General features: G+C 35.7%; 1 protein-coding gene across 21 annotated transcripts in view; it reads left to right on the plus strand.

The window, feature by feature from the left end:
* The window catches only part of R3HDM1 (R3H domain containing 1), a 203,492-nt gene that overhangs the window by 159,850 nt on the left and 20,015 nt on the right, over positions 1-23,627 (plus strand). The window lies entirely within an intron of this gene.

Below are 23,627 nucleotides of genomic sequence, written 5' to 3' on the forward strand. Positions count from 1 at the left end.
TGCCCAAATAAATACATACACATCTAAATACACAGGTATTGAAATTAGGTTAGGTGGTAGATTCTAATGAAATAGACAGTATCTTGTATTCAGTCTTTAACAATGTATTGTGAAGATCAGATTAGTAAGATTCAGTGTAAGACATTCTTGTTTTGTGTGTTTGTTTTTTCCTCATTTCATCACAAACATAATTTTATGTAAATGAAATCATATGCAGGCAGTATTTTGTTGTTCTGATTGCCTTCTCTCCCCTGACCCTGTCAACGAGATCATTTTCCATATACACACATGTTGGATAACCCATGTTTCTCTCCTGGTTTGTATCCTTCCTCACTTCCTCCTTGTACCTAATCATATGGTAACACAGATAATGGGTACGGAGACACAAGTAAGATAGATTAACACAGACATAAAATGGAATTTATAAATAGTTTAAAATATAAAATGTCTACAACTTGCTTTTTTTTTAAATATACAACCATATCATGTTTGAAATATGAGAGAATTAAATCTTTCAAATTTAGTAATATGACTGATAACAGATTTTTTTTTTCAGCTAGCTTCATTTCTTTATTTTAAGATACTGCTTATAACTTCTGCCATTTTCTCAGGAGTCCAAATGTATGCCCTGTTCCTTAAGGCTCTTCATCATGGAATCTACCTGATTTGATATCAGGTTATGAAGAGGTCTAACATAGTTACTTTTTATAGATAACTGAATCTTGTGCCATGAGGCGTTAATTGGTTGGGGGGGAGGGGGTATTATATGGTTAGAAAAAGATGAGCTAAGGGGGGCCTGGGTGGCTCAGTCGGTTAAGCATCTGACTCTTGATTTCGGTTCAGGTCACGATCTCATGGTTTGTGAGATCAAGCCCTACATCTGTGCTAACTGCACCAAACCTGCTTAGAATTCTCTCTCCCTTTCTCTCTGCCCCTCCCCTGCTCTCTCTTTCTCTTTCTCAAAATAAAGAAACATTTAGAAAAAAATTTAGAAAGAAGTTGAGCTTTGGAGTCAAAACCTGTCTTCAAGCATGTGTGACTTTAGGCAAGTTTTTTAGTCTTTTTGCACTTTGGTTTTCTCATGTGTAAAACAAGAATAATACCTCACAGGATCAGTGTGCAGAATTCCATGTGTAGGACTTTGTGTATGAAAATTATTCTAAAATATAGTATATACTGCCTATGTTCTTAGGTAGAAGACACTGAAAATTGTTAATAAAACTTTTTATTGCTTATTCAGAGCCATAATCCTGAGCATCAGTAATTATGCTCAGTAATTGTGCCCCCACAGAAGTTTGAAGCATGTTGGAGATATTTTCACTTACTTTCTAATCTCAGGCTCTTTCTTTGTCACTTATAGTCAGCGTAGGTGCTTTAAATCTGCAGTGGAGTTACTAGAACTAGGTTTTTAAAAAGAAAGGCTGTGAGTCAGATCCTGGAGGGCTCTGCTTTGAAAAAAGGTTTTGATATCTTTGAGGAATTTGTGACTTGTGTTTTAATAGTTCACATGCCTTTACCTCATACCTGGATCTGAGCTGTGTTCCAGATTATTGTGCTTGCTGGTCAGACACTTACCCGAAAAGTAGTAGGAACGATGAAAGAAACCATAGAGTATCATTAGTTTGTCCTTGAAGCAGAAAATATTTTCAAATGTTATTCCCAAGTAGACTAAATATAATAAAATGTTAGTTTATTTTCTAAATGACTTGTGTTTTCTATGTGACCAGAATTTACATATTCTTTTCTTGTATGCCAAGCATACTTCTTAAAAGACATTCACTTTATAGATTTAAGAACATTTATTTTGGGGTGCCTGGGTTGCTCAGTCAGTTAGGCATCCAACTCTTGGTTTCAGCTCAGGTCATGATCTCATAGTTCGTGGGTTCGAGCCTCATGTTGGTCTCTGTGCTAATAGCAAGGAGCCTGGTTGGGATTCTTTCTCTCTGCCCCTCCCCTACTTGTGCTCACTCGCTCTCTCTCAAAATAAATAAACTTTAAAAAGAAAGAAAGAAAATTTATCCTCATTTACTTCAGTGAATTTGAAATCTGCATTTTTACCAAAACACTAAGCTGAGGAATGAAAAAGTATACTACATTATCCCTTCAGAATAACTTACATAAAGGAAATATATACAGTTGAACATTGTTGTCAACTTGTATTTGCAAAATTGCCTATTCCCTATAATTTATTTATAATCCAAAAATAGATATTTGCAGGCTTTCTCAGCCATTTGAACATATGCACAGAGCAGTGAAAAATTTGAGTCACCCAATGTACACATTCTCAGCTGAGGTCAAACAGGTTAAGTCTTCCACCTTATTTCAGCTCTCATACTGGAAATTTCCTTTTCAGTCTATTTAGTGCTACAGTTTTGGCATTTTTGTGCTATTTGGTAATTTTGCCCCCAGGCATAATGCTGAAGTTCTGTCTAGTGTTCCTAAGCACAAGAAGGGTGTAATGTGTCTTATGGAGTAAATATGTTTGTTCTGGAATGAATTATATTGTTGGCCATCAGCGCAGTGTTAAGGAATCAGCAATGTGGCACATCCAGAAAAAGGAAGAAATCCACCCATCTGTAGGTGAGACCACTCCAGAAAGTACTAAGGTAACCTCTAAAATATGTGATGAAGCTATATAAAGATAGAAAAGCAGATAAATTTGTGGATTCATGGGATGACAACCAGTAAGAAAAGCATAATGACAGCATTGTGAGGCCAAAAGCCAAGGAAATTTGTGGTCAAATTACTCTGGGTCAGGAAAGTGTTAAAGCCCTCTCAAATAATGTTTAATAAAGAAATACTGCACACAATTAGTTATTGTAAGAAGTCTACATTAAAGGTCTTTAAACAGATACACATAAAATTAAGGTTACATGTTGATCAGTTGATGAGGATATTGTGACCAGAGAGGCTCTTAGTAACCCTGTATTTCCTGTAGAGACAATGGCTCAGTAGTTGCTAATTCAGTGTTCATGTGACTTTTAGAACATAATTATCATGAATAACAAGAATCAACTGAATTTTATGCCTCATACTGTGTTAAGACACCATAAAGGCATCCAGAATGCAGTAATAATGTAGAGTTTATATTATCAGTGAGTTTTAATCATTTCTACTGCTAAAGCCTACTAAATCTTAATAAAGCTTTGACTTAATAGTCAAGTAAAGACTATAAAATTTGACAAATCTGTAGCCTTTATTTTTCAGAAGACTATAAAAGGTTTGCTTTCCTCTCTAATGCTAAAGATTCAATCCAGCAAGAATTTACATATTTAAATATGTTTAGATATGGAAGAAAGATAAGACATAGTCCTTGTCCTTAGGGAGCTACAATTTTTTTTTTTTATGGAGAGCTAAACTTACACATAAGAAACAAGTAGGAAGTCCTGCAAAATGACTATAAGGAAGGATCATTTAAGAGCATTAAGGAACACAATATGTATAGCTACTAAGCATTTTGCTAACCAAATGGTATATAACCTTAGCATTATTACTGTTTGAGCCCTGCCTACCTGGTCAGCATTTCTCCACCTTCTGTTTCAGTCCTTCTAAAATGGGGTTTTGGAGGTGCCTGGGTGGCTCTGTCAGTTAAGTATCCAACTCTTGATTTCGCTTCAGGTCATGATCTCCCAGTGGGTCGTGCTCCACACTGAGCATGGAGCCTGCTTAAGATTCTCTCCCTCCCTCCTTCTGCCCCTTGCCCACTGTGGTGCATACATGCACTCTCCCACTTTCAAAACATGAATTTTTTTTTTAATTGGGATTTCATTACAGAAAGCTTAGAAATGCAGATAAAACCTTTCTTCTAGAATGTCTTCTTGTCTATACTTTTTACATTTCTAGAAGCTTGTCTTTAAAGTGTCCTCTGAAAAGGATAAGAATGTGTGTTTGTTTTTATTTTACATATACACAATGAAACATGGGAAAAGTTAACCATAGAATTTAACCTGAAGGTCTAAACTTTTCTACCCTGATTTCTAGAACCCTACCTTATTAACATATCTGCCAGTGATTTCTAATCTCATCAGCTTGTTAGAATAACCTGTAGAGCCCTTTAAAAATACTGGTAATAGGGACTCCTTGGTGGCTCAGTCAGTTAAGCACATCCAACTCTTGATTTCTGCTCAGATCATGATTCCAGCGTTATGAGATTGAGCCCCACATTGGATTCCACAATGACAGTACAGAGCCTACTTGGGATTCTCTCTCTTTCTCTCTCTCTCTCTCTGCCCCACCCCTGCTCGCTCTCACATGCATGCGCGCGTGCTCGTGCGCTCTCTCTCTCTCTCTCTCAAAATAAATAAATAAACTTAAAAAAAAAAAAAAAAAAAAACCACTGGTCATAACCCCTAGCTCTCTCCATTCTCATTTCACTGTCATGGGCCTGATCTAGATGATTCTTCTGACAACAAGAGTTAAGACCCTTCACCTGCATTAAGCCCTTCTCATCTTGTTTTTATCCACAGAGTTGAGCTGTGTGTAGCCATAATCCAGTAATATTTTACACGTCTGCAGGAAAATTATGTCTGTTTATCACTGTTTATTGATAAACTTTCATCCAAGACACAATGTTTAAAGATAAAACTGTGTAAATTAACCCCGTTCCAACAAGTGTACTCAGTTTTAGATCGAAAATATATGTTAAATTCTGACCTTAAAGAGTCCTCATCCATGCACTCTTTATGTTTTTTATTAATGGACTGTAATGAGCTCCATTCTGTTAACAAAGAAGAGTTAAGATTTCTGTAAGAACAGTGAGACTTTGTTTTGAAAAATGTCTTCCTTAGCTTGAGAGTTGCTTAGCAACCTATTTTCTTTTTTTGGCAGAGGCTTCTTATGCAGAAAAATAGAATTTGAATTGTTAATTTTATTTTTCAGCTCAACCTTTCACTTATCACTGAGACAACTTTTTGTTTGGATTAGATTATGTTGTTATGTATACTGTGAAGATTATCATTTTCAGCAAGCCATGTAGTGGTCAGAGAAGCTTAGTTTCACAACTAATCGTGGGATTTCTCTCAGTTTTTTGTATGGAGAGAAAATTAATTCCATTCCTACAATGTCTTCAAAAGTGGCAAGCTAGTTGGATAATATCTTAAAATGCCCTCATTTTGATGGATTTTTTCTTCCTGTTTTACCTTTCATTTCTCATTTTTGTCTTGAAACTCAAAAGGAGAATATACTTTTGTTTTTGATCTGTCATCTCAAAGAGCTAGCATACACAGAGAGAAACTTGAAGAGACTATAACCTTTATTTTTCAGAACTTGCTAAAAAATGCTTCACAGTATCTTTATGAAATGATGAAAAAGAAAGGCTACTTTTAAGTCCTTTCCTTTTTCCTCCCCACAGTCTGTTTTTCCCCATTTTTATATCCTACTATTCCGGTGGTTTCCTCTTTGTCCTACTTCTGAAACCTGTCTTGGATTCATTTTATTTCTCCTAAACTTGTGATTTTGCATTTTAAGTTTTTCGTTTGCCTCAGCCATCCTTTGACATAATTGTTGATAACAAAGTCTCAGTTTGAACCATATCTTTTCATGAAGTTTTGTTTTTGTTATTAACTAAAAGTTAACTCCTAGCCTAGAGAAACAAATTGTAATAAGAAAATTATTTGGGGGCCTAAAACATTGCCTTTCCACAACATTCATTTTCTCTTCACTGAATGTAAAATGAAAGCTTTCTACTATTTTTGTAGGCATGTATTTATCAGCAAAATTTATTAGTAAATCAAGTTTCATTGACAGAATGTTAAATGGGAAGGAAAGAAGATGCTATAGCTATTTCATTTTTTGTGAGTTCAAAATGACTCTTAGTAGTAATATTTTGGATTAGAATAATAGTATTTAGTAGGTACTCTTAAAGAATGGAGAGGAAAGCTAACCTTTCATGCAAAACCTCTCCATTTTACACATAAGTAAACTGATCATATTTGTGGCTCATCTTCATTCTCTCTCAGTGGGTTTCTGTTGACAAATATCCAAAATATTTCTCCTACATCTGTATTTTGTCTATTTGAAACAGTCTTTTCTCTATCTCTGATTGTGTGTGTGTGTGTGTGTGTGTGTGTGTGTGTGTGTGTGTGTGTATGAGTGAGATACATAGTCATTGTAGAAAATGTGAAAATATAAAATGCTTCAAAACGTAAAAAAAAGTGTGAAAAATCAAGGGTACCTGGATGGCTCAGTCGGTTAAGCGTCCAGCTTCGGCTCAGGTCATGATCTCAGGGTTGATGAGTTCGAGCCCCGTGTCGGGCTCTGTGCTGACAGCTCAGAGCCTGGATCCTGCTTCGAATTCTGTGTTTTCCTGTCTCTCTGTCCCTGCCCCGCTCATGTTCTGTGTCTCTCTCTCAAAAATAAATATGAAAAAAAAATTTTTTTTAAGTGTGAAAAAGCAGATCAACTATAGTCTCACCACCCAGAGATAATTACTGTTAAATTTTGGTACACTTCTCAAGTCATTTCTCGGTACATACCTAATATGTAAACTTTGGTAGGAATTATGTGTTTTAAACAGTGTATTTTCTGTAGTTTTAATTGCATTATTCATCAACTTTGGCTTACAAACTAAACCATATAAAAATACATGCTATAAACTTTTTAGTTTCTACCTTATCCATTGCCCTTTGTGCAAACAGTTATTATTCACCAAAATAATCACTGTTTAGACTTTGGTATGAAACTTTCTAACACTTCTACTTCTTTTAAATAGTTATGTGAAAGACTTGTGGTTTAGCAAGAGAGCATCATTGTTTTTGTTTTGATGTAGAGAGGTTAGGAATGTTTTTATTTGTGTTACTGTGAATTTTTTTGCACATGTGGAATTATTTTCATAAATCTCTTATTCTGCAGCTTGCTTTCTTTCATTAAATATTACTTTTGAATATCTTTCCACAGATTATTTGCATCATTTCTTTTAGGTTAGAATAGAGAGAAGCCACCTTGTAAGAGATCAGGCTAAGGAATTTGTGTTTAATAAGTTGTTGTTTTTAATTAGGGTAGTAAAGTTGCTGAAATATATTTGAATTAAACTGAAAACACAAGTAGAAGGATCCCCTAATACAAGCAAGCATCAAGTGGCAGGGTCCTTGCCTGTGGTGGTCACAGTCAGAAGGGGATACATCTAGGAGGCCTTCTGAAAGAAAATACAAATATTTGGTGATATTATAAGTGAGGATTAACAATTTCAAATATCTTGATGGATAATGTTTCACTAGCAACAATAGAATGTCAGGGTTGGAGAGTCACCTGGGTGGCTCAGTCAGTTGAGTGTCCGACTTCAGCTCAGGTTATGATCTCGCAGTTTGTGAGTTCGAGTCCCACATTGGTCTTGCTGCTGTCAGCCTGTCAGCGCAGAGCCCACTTCAGATTCTCTGTCCCACTCTCTCTCCCCTTCCCTTGCTTGTGATCTCCCAAAAATAATTAAATATATCTTTTTAATTTTTTAAACATTGGGGTTGGAGATTGGTGTAATTATTATTGGGATATCATTTACTTAAAAATACCTACTAGAAGGGCGCCTGGGTGGCTCAGTTGGTTAGGCGACCGACTTCAGCTCAGGTCATCATCTCACAGTTTGTGAGTTCGAGCCCCGCGTCGGGCTCTGTGCTGACAGCTCAGAGCCTGGAGCCTGCTTCAGATTCTGTGTCTCCCCCTCTCTCTGCCCCTCCCCTGCTCACACTCTGTGTCTCTCTGTCTCTCAATAATAAATAAACGTTAAAAAAAAAATTTTTTTTTTTAAATACCTACTAGATCTAGAGTCAACAAAGTTATCAATAACAGGCCAGAGAGGAAATATTTTAGGCTTTAAAGACAAAAATATAAAATTGTTGATACTATTTTAGGTATTTTATATGAGAGAAAATAGATTTCCAAAGAAATTTTGTTGACAATATTCAAAATATAATAATAATTGAGGACATTTTTTATTTAATACAGGCCTACTAATGCAGTGAATAGAATTACTTTAGGTAGGGAGATAACATTTCATTTAATTAAGGGGCTCAAAATGAGTGTTTTCTATCAAACTGACTGCAAATGTTTATCAGTAAAATTCATTCTTGGCTTGCAGGCTATTCAGAAGCAGACACTGAGTCATACTTGACCCAATGGCCATAGTTTGCCAATACTTACACTAGATGATTAATAGCCAGCAGTAGGAAAGACCAATAGGAAGCAGTCTGAAATGAAGGCTGACTGCACAGGAAAAGAGGAATAGAGAAGCCAACATACAAGGAGATTTCAAAGATTAACAGATATTGCTAGGAAAGATGAAAACCATTAGAGGGAGAAGACATTGGATATAACAAGAAGAGGTCATTTGCAACATTGCAGACAGTATGTAGTAAATTAGAGAACTCTGAGAAGGAAATGACAAGTTTAGATAGTTCATGAAGTCTTGTGTATAAAAGGTCCAGAGTATTTATCCAAAAATAAGTAGTACTTTTTTAAAGGATAGAAAAGAAAGAACTTGTATGAAGGAAAAATTCAGATAAAAAAAGTGTATTTTTTAAACTGTAAGGGAAAAGTAAATCTCTTAATTTTCCCTGTCTACTTTTTGAATTGTTAGATTTTCACTGTTTTCTTCCCCGTGTAAATTTTAAGCTTTTCCAAATTGTTTTTAAAAATCCAGTGATGTTCTGCACAGCCCAAGATTTGGAAGGGCTTTCAATTTTATTTGGTATTCCTCCAGGCCATAGGTAACCTAGATAACATGCAGTCCCCTGAGATAGGCCAAGTTTAGGAAGTGGAAAAGGTTTGACTTGGAAATGCCCCTTTGGCATATCCCATGTATTTTATTTTGTGAATAATTTCTGTGGCTTGGAAGTGTGCTGACTTTGTATTTCGCTTACTGGTGTTGTGAGCAGTATGAGGCAAGTCGATGAAAGGATCTTAAAAATCTTCATCCTCATGTCTTCCATTTCTAGCCAAGATGGGTATTGGGGACTGAATTTATCCTCCTGCCTTAACTTAAAAGCCAGAAAAATTGGGGCACCTGGGTGGCTCAGTCAGTTACCCACCCGACTCTTGGTTTGAGCTCAGGTCATGATCTCGCAGTTTATGACTTGGAGCCCTCTGCACTGGCAGTGTGGAGCCTGTTTAGGGGGTTCTCTCTCTCTCTCCTCTCTCTGCCCCTCCCCGACTCGCACACTCTCTCTCAAAATAAGTAAATAAACTTAAAATATTTATATATACAAAGCAAGTTTTTTTCAGACAGTGAGGGACAATAAATCCTGAAAGAAGGAAAATAAAATGAGTCTCATCAGTGCCCCAGCTTGCTGCCTTGAGAGAGTTTCCTAGCCACTACTCAAGGAGGGGGGCCCAAGCAGTCTCTCTCTAAATTAAGGAGATGGAGGTAGGAGTGCAAGGTGGCTAAAGTTTACAGGGCAGAGTGCTGAAGAGAAGAGACTACCAAGAGAAGTCTGTGGAGATCTACAGAGGGACCCTTGGGAGTCTAATAGATTCCTGCCTAGTGCTTGTATGTACAAAATCCATCCAAGGCCAAGAGCAAGCAGGACAATCCCTGGAGCTCACACAAGGATGGGAGTAGTTTATATTCCTACCAGCCGGAGTGTCAAAACCTTATTATATATGAGACATCGAGTAGAGGATCTAAAAGGACACTGTCTCACTAGTGGGGGAACATTAGACCTAGATTAAAGGCTGCTCTGGTCATGCCTAAAGAAAAGCAAGACTCAAAAGGATTAAATGATTTCTGGGTAACTTAACTGTGACTCAGGGCAAAGCTCAAAAATACTGTTTAAAAAATACAAGAATATCCAACACTCAACAAGATTAAAGTTAACAATGCCTGCCATCAAAAAAAAATTACCAAGTATGGAAAGAGGTAGGAAACTAAGGCCAATAATGAAGAGAAATATCAGCTAATTGAAACTGATTGCAAAACAATGTCAATATAAAAATCAGGGAAAAAAATGAATAGAACATCAGTGCTCCTAAAGGGGTCTAATACATATGTAATTGGCATCCTCAAAAGAGAGAAAAGGCTAGAACAAAAAAGTATTTGAATATGTAATGGCTGAAATTTTTTTTAATCTAATGAAAATTATAAACCCACAGTTCCAAAAAAAAGTTCAGTGATCCCCAAGCAAAAGAAACATAAAAGAAAAAAACTTCTAAAATAAGTGGTAAAGAGAAAATCATAAGACGAGCCAGAGAAAAAAAGACATTACATAAAAGGAAACAAAGGTAAGAATGGCAGCAGACTTCCTGCTAGAAACCATACACGCCAGAAGTCAGTACCACAACATCTGTATTTGAAGTAGTGAAAGAAAAAAATCTAGAATTATACCAGTAAATTTATCTTTTAGAAACAAAGCTGAAATGAAGACAATTTCAAATGTACAAAAACTGAATTAATCACCAACTGACCTGCATCACAAGAATTGTTAAAGGAAGTCTTTCAGACAGAAAGAAAATTATGTCTGATGGAAACTGGCCCCTGTACAAAAGAATAAAAATAAAAAGTCAACCAGTATACTGGCTCAAAAAGTTGAGTATCTTAGAACCATGTAGAGAATATATCAAGAATTCTCAAACCCTGGTTAAAACAAAAACACACCTTGGGAAAGTTTGTTTAAAAAGTTAAACTTAAACCTACTCTGTGACCCAACTATTCCACTTCTAGGTATTTAACCAAGAGAAATGAAAACTGGAACCAACCCAAATGTCCAGCAACAACTGAATGGATAAACAATTTGTGTTACATTCATCAATGGCATATTACTTAGCAATAAAAAGAATGAACTATTGATATATACAACATGGATGAATTTCATAATTATCCTGAGTGGAGAAAAGCCAGACAAAGGTATATACCATATGATTCCCTATATATGAAACTCTAGAAAATGCAGCCTAATCTCTTGCGTGAAAGCATGTCAGTGTTTGCGCAGGGTACAGTTAAGGGGGAGTTAGTTGATGGGGAAGAAAGGAAGGAGGAACTACAAATGGGCAGAATGCAACTTCTGGGGTTAGTGATGGTTTCAGGGTATACATATGTCACAACTCTTCAAATAATACCCATAATGCACAGTTTATTTTCCATCAGTTATATCTCCTTAAAGCTGTAAAAAATGATCTTCGTCTCCTTTGCTAATAGTTTGAGCAAAGACCAGTTTTATTTAAAATGAAGAGAAAAGCTGCAAAACTAACAAACCTTTAAAAACAAGTATTTTTAAGGAAAAATGTATACCACAGGGCATTTAACAGAGGCATAAAAGTCATTTTTAAAAGCTTTTAAAGAGGTAAATGCCTGAAAATAATTCCAACAATATAGGTGCAAAACCTTTATGCAGAAAACAAACATGGTGAGAAACTAAACATCTTTGATGTTGAAGATGTGCACACCCTTTGGTTTAGCAGTTTTGCTACTAGGTTGATAACCTTAAAAAAGAAGTCAGTAGTGTCCCAAAACCCAAATATGATTCACAAGCTAAGAATGGTTTTTAAATTTTTAAAGAATCATTTTAAAAAACAAGAATAAGCAATGGAGGCCACATATCCCACAGAGCCTAAATATGTATACTAGCTATTCCTTTACAGAAAAAATTTTCCAGCCTCTACCTTAAAACCTTAACAGATGTGTATCAGAGACCTGTACATGAATGTTTGTAGCAGCCACCCAAATAGAATGGATAAATGTTTTGTTGTGTATCCATTCAGAGCACAACTATGCAACAATTTGAGGTGTATGTGGGGCTAAGGTATGGGGACTTCTAAGATATTAAGTGATATTTTGTATCTGTATTCGAATGGCAGTTAATTTTACAATTCTTTGAACTGTGTAACATATTTTTGGACACTCATATATATATTTCAAACCCCCTAAAAAGTAAGAAAAGCAGTTGAAGATAGATTTAACTATGGGGGAAGGCTTTAAGAGATAAAAGCCAAATGAATGAGAGGAGAGGAAATCGAGACTACTTTTGAGGAGAATTGCTTTCATAAAAGGGAACATTGAATTGAGATAGTACATGGGAGGGGAAAGGAGGTCAAGAGAGAATGTCTTTTCTTGGTTGGAAAAAGAAGTGTTTGTATATTGAAGGGAAAGACAGTAGAAAGATATGCCTCTGCAGGATGAAGAGGGGGAGTTGTAAGGTCCCCAAGGAGGGGGAGAGCCAGCGTTCAAAGGGAAGTACGTTAGCCTTAGGTAAGAGTGCAGAGGATTCACATATGGTAAATAGAGGAAAAGCAAAGTACATAAGTTAGATTTTTGGTAGAGGGATAGGTGCGGAAATGGGTTTATGGAAATTCTTTTCACATAGCTTTTTCTTTTTTTCTACTGACTTAGGACTTAAGGTAAGAAGTACATTATCAAAACATAGATGAATATTGGAAAGTTTTTTAATGTAAAGATCCAGTACAGTTACATTAAGACAGATTTCAGAAGGAAAGCAGCAAGATGTGGGGAAATGTTACAAGTATGTCTGATAAAAGCTTATTATATAACATGCTTTTACCACTTCTATACTAGAATAAGAACAGTGAGACTCAACAAACAATTCATGGAGATAAATAGTTTACTCATTTCACAGAAACTAATAGTAAATTACCACATGAGAATATGTTTACTCACCAGCAATCTAAGAAATGAGAATTAAAGCAACTTTAACAAAAATGGAAGATAAGACAGTTAAAGTATTCTGCAAAGAGACAGACTTTGCTGGTTGCTAGGCATATGAAAAGCCCACTTTTCTATAAATCAGTCTGATGACATTTAGCAGAACACAAAAATGGTGTACTTTTTTATTCTGTAACTATATCTCTAAAAGTCTACCACATATTTAATCCACTCCCAAAATTAAAATTGCTGCAAAACAAGTTTACAACAGTGCTGTTAATAGGAAAATCTAACAAAAAAGATCCAGAAGAGTATGTGGAGCATAGAGAGCATAGTCAGTGGTATTTTAACATCATATGCTCACAGGTAGCTACACTTATGGTGAACATAGCATAACATATAGAGAAGGTATATATCTGAAACTAATGTAACATTGTGAAGTATACCTCAGTTTTGGAAGTTTTTTTTTAAGTCCACAGAAATATTGAATAACCTTTGAATAGTTTTTTTTTGTTTGTTTGTTTGTTTTTTTTTTAATGTTTATTGTTGAGAGAGAGAGCATGGGCAGGGGAGGGAGAGAGAGGGAGACACAAAATCCAAAGTAGGCTCCAGGCTCTGAGCTGTCAGCACAGAGCCTGATGCAGGACTCAACCTCACAAGCCATGAGATCATGACCTGAGCCGAAGTAGGACACTTAACCAGCTGAGCCGCCCAGGCGCCCCAACTTTTGAATAAAATATCACTTTCCTAAATTTATGCTGGGCTAATTAAGTTTGGTTTACATTTATAATGAAATTTGCTTAGTTTGGCACACATGTTAAGTCAGACATTGGGACCAAAGGGTTTCAAAGTGTTCTGTGTTAACCACTTCAGTTTTTTTAATTCAGAAACATTAAATGTTTGATACTCAGGCTATCACAGTCCCCAAATGGATTATGTTGACTAATTACAGCATCTTTGGGGAACACAGCCATGCATACTAAGTGATAAGTTCAGGCAGTTTTCTTAACTACATTGGCAATAAGACATCAGATAGTTTAAAAAGGCAGAAAACCAAATGACTTCCTAGCACACCTTGCCAACTGTTCATAAATTTTCAAAGATAGTATCTTTAGTAGCCCATAAAAGCTGTTACCATATGTGGGGCTTGCTTTTCAAATGAGCTAATTACTGCTTGAGAAGAATACACTTAGTCTTTGTCTCCCATCAAAAAAGTAGTTATATGAAATAAATCATGATGTTTGCAAAATCATAAAGATAAGATGATGACAATAACATTTTTGTTTAGAATTTCCAGGGTTATTTTAAGTCATCAACCTTCTTGTGGGCAACTTCATGTGATATAACTTCTTTGTGAATACCTTTTATATATACACCATTTTTGTTCATTCTGCCATTTCCTTTATCTTATTTGCAACAGTATTATTGAGATAAAATTCACCTACTATACAATTCACCTACTCAAAGTGTACTTTTTAGTATATTCACAAATATGCAACTGTCACCACAATCAATTTTAGAACATTTTCATCTCCTCAGAAAAAAACCCTAAGGTGGAAAAAAAGCAATTTTTATCAACAAATCAATGGATAAACAAAATGTGGGTTGTATAGGATATCACCCTTAAAAGGAGGGAAATTATGACATGCTACATCATGGATGAATCTTAAAGACCTTATGCTGTATGAAATAAGCCAGTTACAAAGGGACAAGTGTTGTATGATTCCACTTACATGAGGTGCCTAGAGTAGTCATATTCATAGAAACAGTAGAATGGTGGTTGCCAGGGGCTGGGGAAAGAAAGAGTGGGGAGCTGGTATTTATGGAATACAGTTTGGATTTTGCAAGATGAAAAGAGTTCTGGAGATGGACAGTGGTAATGATTGTACAATAATGTGAATGTACTTAATGGCACTGAACTATACACTAAAAAATGATTAAAATGGTGAATTGTAAGTCACATGTATTTTACCAAAATTAAATGTTTTAATGTGAATAGACTGATGAAAATAACAAGGAAAGAAACCATACTCTTTAGCTGTCACCTTCTGACTCCATCACCACCATCATCTCCCAGCCGCTAATTTACTTTCTATCTCTATAGATTTCCCGTTATAGATATTTCATATGAATGGCATCATAGGTAGTCTTTTGTGATTAGCTGCTTTCACTCAGCGTAATGTTTTTAAGGCTCATCCATGTTAGCATTGTATCAGTAGTTCACTACTTTTTACAGCTGAATAATAAGACTCCTGTTCCATTGTATAGATCTACCACATTGTGTTATCCATTTGTCAACTGATGGACATTTGGTTGGTTCCACACAGTACTGCTGTAAGCATTAGTTGGTACATCTTGTTAAGTTTATTTATTTAAGTAATCTCTACACCCATCCAGGGGCTTGAACTCACAACCCCAAGATCAAGAGTTGCATGTTCTACCAACTGAGTTGGCCACATGCCCCTAGTTAATAAGTTTTATGTGAGCATATGTTTCGTTTCTCCTAGGTGTATACCTAGGAATGGAATCACTGGATCATATGGTGACTTTGTTTAATCATTTGAAGAACTGTCAGACTTTTCTAAAGCAGCCACACCATTTTACATTCCCATAAGCATTGTCTGGGTGATTTAATTTCCCTGCATCCTTGCCAACACTTGTTAATTATTTGACTTGTTTATTATAGCCATTCTAGTAATGTCTCATTGTGATTTGGGATTTTGATATCCCTGATGACTAATGATATTGAATATCTTTTCATGTGCTTATTAGCCATTTGTATATCTTCCTTGGAAAATGTCTATTAAGATCCTTTGCCCAATATAATTGTGTTATGTGTCTTTTTATTATTGAATTGTAAGAGTTCTTCCTGTATTCTGATACAAGGTCCCTTAATATATCTATGACTTGGAAGTATTTTCTCCCATTTTGTGAGGTGTGTATTCATTTTATTTTTACAGCCCTTTCAAATACAAAAGTTTATTTTGATGAAGTTCAGTTTATCTATTTTATTTTGTTGTTCCTGCTTTTGGTGTCATATCAAATAATTCATTACCAACTCCAAGATCTCAAAGATTCATGTCTGGATTTTCTTCTAAAAATTTTATAGCTTTAGCTCTAACGTTTAAATCATTGATCCATTTTTAGTTAATTTTTTTATTACAGTCTTTTTGCACATGGTAAGTTGCCCCAGTACCATTTGTTGAAAAGACTATTCTCCCATTGAATGGTTTTGACACCCTTATCAAAAATCAGATGATCATTGGTGCTTCTGGATGGCTCGTCCACTTGAGCTGACTCTTGATTTCAGCTCAGGTTATGAGATCGGGCTCTGTGCTAAGCATAGAGCCTGCTTGGGAATCTCTCTGCTCCCTCCCCCCACTCATGTGTGCACTAAATAAATAATCAAGTGATTGTAGGTGTCTGAGCATATTTCTCAATACTAGTCTATTAATCTATATGTCTGTCCTGTGCCAGTGTCATACTGTTTTGATGAAAGTTTGAAATTGAGATATGTGAGTCCTCCAACTTTGATCTTTTATCAGGATTGTTTTGGCTTCTCTGGGTCTTTTGCAATTTTATATGAATTTACAGTTTGTCAGCGTTCACAAAGAAGTCAATTGGGATTCTGATGTGAATTGTGTTAAATCTGTAGATTAATTTGGAGTATTGGCATCTTAAGTATGTTGTCTTCCATTCCATGAACATGGGATGTTTTCCAATTATTTAGATATTTTATTTCTTTCAACACTTTCTGTAGTTTTCAGAGTTAATGCTATATTTCTTTTATTAAATTTATACCTAAGTATTTCATCTTTTTTAATGATACTGTAAATAGAATTGTTTTAATTTTATTTAGATATTCATTGGAAATGTATAGAAATACAGTTTATTTTTGTATATGTTGTATTTTGTATATATTTGTATTTTGTATTTATGTTGTATCCTATAGCATTGTTGAACTCATTTTACTAGTTATTATACTTCTTTAGTGAATTTTTTAGGATTTTCCATATACAAGATCATGCCATCTGTGATGATATAGTTTTGCTTCTTTTTCAATCTGGATACCTTTTGTTTTATTTTCTTACCTGATTTCTCTGGCTAGAACCTCAGTACAACATATAGTGAGAGCAGACATCCTTGTTCATGGTTTTAGCAGGAGAGCACCCAGTCTTCCACCTTAAGTATGATGTTAGCTGTGGGTTTTTCATAAATACTCTATATCAAGTTGAGAAAATTCTTTTCTGTTCCTAGTCTGTTGAATATTTTTATTATGTAAGAGTATTAGATTTTGTCATATGTTTTCTGCACCTATTGAGATGATCATGTGATTCTTGGTTTTTATTCTGTTGATAGGATATATTACATTAATGGATTTTACTGAGTCTTGGTGTATAATTATTTTCATGGGTTGCTGGGTTCACTCTGCTAGTATATTAAGGACTTTGGCATCTATATTCACAAGAAATACTGGTCTCTTGTTTTTGATACCTTTGTCTGATTTTAGTATTGGGGTAATATTAGCTTCATAGAGTGAGTTGGGAAGTAGTCTCTTCTATTTTTTGGAAGATTTTATGAAGAGTTGTTGTTAATTCTTTATATGTTTGAGAGAACTCATTGATGGAGGCTTCTGTGCTGAAGTTTTTGTGTGTGAGGTTTTTTTGATTACTACTTTGGTCTCTTCATTTGTTTTAGGTCTAGTGCAGAGTTGGTGGTATAGTGGTGAGCATAGCTGCCTTTCTTTTGTTTTAGGTCTATTTGGGTTATATCTCCTTGAATCCATTTTGGTAGTTATCTCTTTCTGGGAAGTCGATCTAATCTGTTGGTATACAGTTTTTCATAGTGTTCATTTATTACCCTTTTGATTCTTGTACATTCAGTAGTAATCTCCCCTATTTATTTCTGATCCTAATAATTTAAGTTTTCTCTCTCTTATTTTCTTGGTCAATCTAACAAAAAGTTTGTCAGTTTTTTTAGGTCTTTTTAGTGAACCATGTTTAGGGTTTGATTTTTTTCCTGTTTTTCTATTCTGTATTTTATTTATTTACATTGCAATCTTTATTACTTACTTTCTTCCATTTGCTTTAGGTTTGGTTTGCTCTTCCTTTCCCACCCCTGTGTCTTAAGATGGAAATGAAGGTTTCTGATTTGAGAACATTCTTCTTTCTTGAAATAGGCATTTATAGCTCTGAGTTTCCCTCAGGCACTGCTTTAGTTGCCTCTTTTAGTAAGTTGTGTCTTCATTGTCATGTGTCTTATGGTTACCCTTTTGATTTCTTCTTTGACCCATTGATAATTTAGGATTGTGTTGTTTAATTTTCACTTAATTTGTATATGTCCCAAATGTTTTCCTATTGATTTCTAATCTCAGTCCATTATGATTAGAGAACATACTTGTATTATTTCTATCCTTTTAAATTTACTGAGTTGTTTCATACCCTAGCATATGGTTTGTCCTACAGAATGTTCCATATGCACTTTAAAATTATTGTGTATTCTATTGTTATTTAAAATTTTAATGTTTACTTATTTTTGAGAGACAGAGCGTGAGTGGGGGAGGGGCAGAAAGAGAGGGAGACACAGAATCTGAAGCAGGCTCCAGGTTCTGAGCTGTCAGCACAGAGCCCAACAAGGGGCTCGAACCCGCAAACCACAGGATCATGACCTAAGCCAAAGTCAGATGCTTAACCGACTGAGCCACCCAGGCACCTTTCTATTACTATTGAATGGAGGGTTCTATAGATGTCTTTTAGGGCTGGTTGGTTTGTAGTGTGGTCAAAGTCTTCTATTTTCTTGTTAATCTTCTTTGTTACCATTTTATCCATTATTGAAAGTGGATGTTACAGTCTTTACCTGTTACTGTGGATTGTCTATTTCTCCCTTCATTTCTATCAGTGTTTGTTTCATGTATTTTGTGCTTCTTTATTAGGGGCTGATATGTTTATAACTTATATTTTCCTGACTTGCACTTTTTCATTATGAAATGCTTTATCTCTCAAAATATTTTTTATTAATGCAAAGTCACTTTAGCTTTCTCATGGTCACTGTTTGCATGATGTATCTTTTCCCATCCTTTTATTCCTGTATGTCTCCTATAGACAGTGTATATTTGAATCAGCTTTTTAGTCTTCTGACACTCTGTCTTTTGACTGAATTGTGTAATCTGTTCACATTTAATGTTACTGATATAGTTGGCTTATGTCTACCATTTTGTGCTTTTTTTTTCTTTCTTATGTGTTTTTCTATTTTTTTCTTTATTTCTGCTCTTTCTGCTTTCTTTTTCTTTTTTTTAATTTTTTTTAAACGTTTATTCATTTTTGAGAGACAGAGTATGAGTGGGGAAGGGGCAGAGAGAGAGGGAGGCCCAGAATCCAAAGCAAGCTCCAGGCTCTGAGCTGTCAGCACAGAGCCCGACACGGGGCTCGAACCCACAAACTGCGAGATCATGACCTGAGCAGAAGTCGGATGCTCAACCGACTGAGCCACACAGGCGCCCCTGCTTTCTGCTTTCTGTTACATTAAGTGAATATTTCCTACGTGGCATTTTAATTTCTTCAATGTTTTTTACTTTTTTTGAGTATTTTTAGTCAGTTTTATAGGATTTACCATATACATCTTAATCCAAATGTGCTTCTTACTTATAGTAGCTTAATTGTAGCATCATATAGAAAAAAGTACCTGTTATAATTAGTACCTTACCATCTATAGGCAGTACAGCTTTGCTCCCACCTATTTCCTTTGTGCTATTTTTGGCAAATATATTACATTTATATATGCTATGGGCCAAACATTACATTATATATATATTGTTTTATATAGTTGATTTTTAAATCAATTAGAAGAAAGGAAGTCAAGCATGCTACTCTTGGTTTCGGGATTGTAAGTTTGAGCCCCACATTGGATGTAAGATATTACTTAAAAATAGAATCTTTTTTTAAAAATAAGAAATTATGCTATTCTAGCATCCCATCTTTTGAAATTATACTTAAAGATTTTATGAAGCTATTTGGGGAACAGAATGCATGTTCTTTAGTTATCCCATAGGTGTATCAGCATCATCCTCGGTGTCAATGGCAACATTATGGTGTCAGTCTAGGAGCAGACTTAATAAGTAGCTAAATTACTACCAGAAAGAGCAGCTTACAATCAATATAATAAAGCTAAAATTATTGTTTGGCAGATGTTTTCTGCCACTTCACTGAGCTTCTAGAGTGATGTATCCAACAGGTCCAGTAACACAGCTGCTTAATGATAGCTAGTTCATCCTAGTGGGTCAGCCAAAATATCGTCCTTCTCAAAACCAGTCATTCTCCCAAGAACACCAGAGATATATTTATGGTTGATTGTGTTTGATAATAGCTGCCCTTACAGTGCTCAAGCCAGAGGCATCTTTTATCTGAAATATGATAGTGGATTTTGGCTCTCCTACCAGTACTTGGAAAATTCAAAGTTCATATTTGAGGAAAATGTTAGCCCTTAACTGCAGGCACATTTGCAGCTTACCTGTTTATCTAATGGGAAATAATCCTCTCTTAAGGCCAGTTTTTCACCCAAGGCTCTCAGTTTCCAAGTAAAATATGAACTGTATCTCATATCAAGACTGGATTCTTCTATAATTAACTACATGCTTTAAATTCATCATAGAATATAGTTATGTGTGTAATCCAGGACCTTCCAGAGGCTTAAATGCTTCCTTCTTTTATCAGCCTGATAGACCATACAACTGGTCCTCTGGGATCCCATTTTGTCTTAGCTACCAGGAAGCACAAAGCTAGATTCAGTGCTCAGTGAAAGCCACAATTTTATCTCAGGTGGCATTATCCCATCTTTGTTTTGTGTTTTAAGTATTTTCTTTATTTCTTAGTCTGTTGAGCTTTTAGAAATATTTTACATTTGGGAATAGGTGAGCTATAAACGAGTATTTGTATAAATATGAACATTTAACCAGAAAGCTAAGGAAAATTGGCCATTTGTATTTAAGGAAAAACCTAAAATATTATACAGTAAGTATTTTTATTTTACATTTATTTTTATTAATTGAGCATATAGTTTGGTCAGATTCTAATTAGTTGAGAGTTTTATTTATATTGTCCTAAATAGGTAGTATCATCACAAAAGTATGTAAGCTAGAAATCACCTTGACTTGCAGAAAGGTTGTAAGGCAGAAAGCTAATAGTTTCTTCTAGAGACAACAAGTTCAGCTGAGTAGCTGACCCTCAAATGAATTGAAGGTTTGTGTTGCACAGGATCAGTATAACTACCTCCAGATGGCTGTGCTCTGACATCTGCTGAGGAGTTCTGAAGGAGATTCAGATCATTCATTGAAATTAAATCCCAAAAACAACATTTAAAAGTCAAACTTTTCAGGCAGTTTTCATAGGATATTTTTAGTGTTTATTTTTTATACTTGCAAAATGTACTCATATTCATGCCTTTTTGGAAAATACCAAATAATATAAATTGTCAAGAATCAGCTGTATTCCCACAACCCTAAGCTGTCCATTGTTGTCATGTTCATGTTTTCCTCTCAGTCTCTTTTTTCTTTTTCTTTTCCTATATTTTGAAAAGAACATTTAGGTCGTATTCATTTGTTTTGGTGTATAGAACCATTTAGTGAGCATTTTGAATTTCTTTCTTGGCATAGAGTCCTTAGAGAGGAATTAATAGGTCAAAAGATACATCTTTTCTTAAGAACCTTAGTACATTTTGACAAAATCTTCCTTTGATTTACAATCCTTGTAGGTACTAACTTGTTTTTGTTGTTTTCGTGTTTCATAAGAAGAGACATATTTTAATTTGGTTCTTTGATCGTTAGTAAAAATGTACATTTTTTACATTTCACTGTGTTTTGAATTATTTGGCCAAGTCTTTCATCATAGTTTGATAAGGTAAGTATTAATCACACATTTAGTAATGAGAGAGCTGAAGTTCAAAGACATACTACAAGTAAATGGAATTTGAACTCAAACTCATCCTGCCTTCTGACACCCAAATCCATGGTTCTTTTCACTGTATCAAGTATTAAATGTTAAAAGTCATTAAATAGATAGCAGTGTGAGGCGCCTGGGTGGCTCAGTCAGTTGAGTGCCTGTCTGACTCTTGATTTTGTCTCAGGTCATGATCCCAGGGTCGTGGGATTGAGTGCCGCAGGCAGGCTGTACACTGAGCATGGAGCCTGCTTAAGATTCTCTCTCTCCCTTTCTCCCTCTACACCTCCCCCACTCATGCACATGCGCTCTCTCTCTCTCTCAAATAAAAAAAATAAAAAGATAAAGGGGCTCCTGGGTTGGGTGGTCAGTAGGTTAAGCGTCTGACTTCGGCTTAGGTCATGATCTCACAGTTTGTGAGTTGGAGCCCTGCATTGGGCTCTGTGCTGACAGCTCGGAGCCTGAAGCCGGCTTCGGATTCTGTGTCTCCCTCTGTGTCTGCTCTTCTCGTGCTCATGCTCTGTCTCTCCTTCAAAAATAAACATTTAAAAAAAAAAGTTTTTTAAGATAGTAATGTAACATCACTTGAATTTTCACGAATACGTAGTGAGTATATCTTAATAACAAGTATTAGTTTCCACTCACAATGTATCAAATAGATTACCATGATCTAATCAAAAGCATCAGGGGTAACCCCTTAAAGGGCCATTTTCACCCATTTATAAAGGGTTTTATGACATTCTTAAAAATTCTTCACACTTTGGTAGACTACAGTAGGTTTTGGGTTTTAAAATATATATAATGTGTTTATCATTTTTTCCATCATAGCTTTGACTCCAAACTATAGTAAGAATGCAAAAACAAATGACTAGAAGAAAGAGGAATTTTTACCTCTTTCCATAGAGGTCTTACCTCAGTGGAATAACCATAGAACATGGTAGGAATAAGATGAACATTATAGAAAACCCACAAAAAAGAAACTTTTTGGATCCTTGTGTCATTTATCAGTCTCCACTGATCCTGTAGAGCCAGTTTTGCAGCGGTTTGACTTGACCGTACCATAGAGTGGGAAGGGGCAGCTCCTTAAAAGTACAGCAAAGCAGTTGCTATAAGTGGTAAGGCCAGTTTTCATTGCAGTGAACTCTAGTACCTTTGAAAGTTGATATTATGTTTTAATTTACATTCATGGTTTTCAGGAAGTTTGGGACCAGATGGATTCATGGGATTGATGCTTTATTTTCCTATTCATTGGTAGAGTATGAAGTTCTGTAAGGACTAGACCTCATGTTTTACTTTGTCTTCCAAAGGAGAAATTTTTTGAAGTTGCTACAAAATGACTTTTCCTTTTTGATTATGTATCAATATTTATATTTTTTTAATTTTTTTTTTATTTTTGAGAGAGAGAGAAAGCACGAGCATGAGTGGGGGAGGGGCAGAGAAAGAGGGAGACATAGACTCTGAAGCAAGCTCCAGGCTCTGACCCGTCAGCACAGAGCCCAGCGCGGGGCTCAAACCCACAAATGGTTAAAATCATGACCTGAGCCAAAGTCGGACGCTTAACCAGACTGAGCCACCCCAGAGCCCCATAAATATTTGTTTGTATTTTTTTTTTCAAGAGGATGAAGAGAAGGTGGCATCCCTTCCTTTTTTTTTTTTTAATTTTTTTTAATGTTTATTTATTTTTGAGAGAGAGAGAGAGAGAGAGACAGAATCTGAAGCAGCCTCCAGGCTCTGAGCTGTGAGCACAAAGCCTGATCTGGGGCTCAAGCTCAGGAGCCGCGAGGTCATGCCCTGAGCCAGAGTTGGACACGTAACCGACTGAGCCACCCAGGCGCCCCAATATTTGTTTGTGTTTTTTTTAATGTTTATTTATTTTTGAGACAGAGAGAGATAAAGTGTGAGCGGGGGAGGGGCAGAGAGAGAGGGAGACACAGAATCCGAAGCAGGCTCCAGGCTCTGAGCTGTCAGCACAGAGCCTGACTCGGGGCTTGAACTAATGAACCATGAGATCATGACCTTAGCGGAAGTTGCATGCTTAACCAACTAAGCCACCCAGGCGCCCCTGTTTGTATTTTTAATGTGAGAATGGTGTTTAAAAAGCTGACTCCCCTTTTTTT

Source organism: Panthera tigris, chromosome C1 (genome assembly GCF_018350195.1).
Source record: "Panthera tigris isolate Pti1 chromosome C1, P.tigris_Pti1_mat1.1, whole genome shotgun sequence".
In the NCBI taxonomy this organism is placed as follows: Eukaryota; Metazoa; Chordata; class Mammalia; order Carnivora; family Felidae; genus Panthera; species Panthera tigris.